Source organism: Numida meleagris, chromosome 13 (assembly GCF_002078875.1).
Source record: "Numida meleagris isolate 19003 breed g44 Domestic line chromosome 13, NumMel1.0, whole genome shotgun sequence".
NCBI classification, from domain to species: domain Eukaryota; kingdom Metazoa; phylum Chordata; class Aves; order Galliformes; family Numididae; genus Numida; species Numida meleagris.
Window position 1 is genome coordinate 15,352,428 of NC_034421.1, and position 1,359 is coordinate 15,353,786.

Sequence of the window (1,359 nt, forward strand, 5' to 3'; positions counted from 1 at the left end):
CGGACGTGCTCCTGCCAGACTGAAAGAGCAGTGGGATAAGAGCAGTTCTCCTCACGCGCTGAAAGCACAGGACAGAAGCCACTGACAGCTGCATGCCCTGCCTCCCAGAGGAAATGATGTTTTCCCTTCCTGTATACTCAACACCACTGTCTCGAGAAAGAAGCTGTGTTGTGTCTGATGCACAGATATGGCTAAGCCTTGGTGTGCTACAAATTAATTTCCTTACTGCAGTCCACATTCCAGACCACCAGATAAATGTGTTCCACGGAGATCTCTTATCTCCCCCTTCTGGAGCTGCTGCAGTTCAGTGCACAAATGAGCAGCGGTCACAGTCCCAATTCTGCATTCGTGTGCCTGCACTGGGTGAGTGCAGTTTCCATGCACTGAACACTTTAGAACTCCCTTTAGGAAAAAATGAAGCAATGAACAAAGCATTTAGTAGCTGAATGAATGTCTCAAACTTCATATAGCCTTCATTTACTATCAGCTCAGGCCTCCATCTGGAGCTTCCAATAGCAAAACAGCCTCTGTTGGAGAGCTCTTTTCTCTTGGTTAATTAAAGAACAGCACCGGCAGAAGCCTCCCCATCAATTCCACTTTAACAACACAAATGCCCTCTTTGCTCACCAAACCAAGATACAGTTTTGCTGCCAAAAGATGTTAGTGCCATTAGGGCAGCATGGAGGATGACAACAGCAGGGCACCCTTGGGGCAGATTTGCCTGTAACAAATCACGAGCTGGGCCCCCTTCTGCCCAGGGACAGGCTCGGCTAGGCCTCTATTTGTTCACCACTGCTTCACTCTCCCAAGAAGAGCTTGCCGAAGCAGCACGGACCAAACCCTCCTGTTACTAGGAGGAAGAGATGCCATCAGCCATTGTGGGCTTGTTTTTAAAGCAGTTTCAGACAGCCAGAGGTTGTAACTGACGTACGAGCTCCACCCCAAGCTGCTGTGCAGGCAGTGCATCAGCAAAGCCCATCACACAAGTCAGGCAAACGCTCCTCTCTGCTAGCTCTGCGTGTAGCAGACATGCAACATACACCACCTCAGACCCAAGGACAAGCTCACCGCTGGAAGTTCGGCTTCCTTTAGCTATACACACTGTCACAAAACCCGTGAGATGCTGCGGATGACCGTTCAGGTTTGGGGTTGTTTTTTTTTGCTTTCGATTTTTCATTGCAGCTCTTTCACAATCCTGAAGTTCAGCTCTGAAAATAAAAGGTGTGTGATGTACATGTATTGGCTTCACGAGTTCGATACTGCGCTTCATAGGAAGCCTTGGCAATTATCCCTTTTTTACCAAAATGTGTAAAAAAGTTGACGTATTACAATTAAAAAAGGTAACATCAATAACCAAAA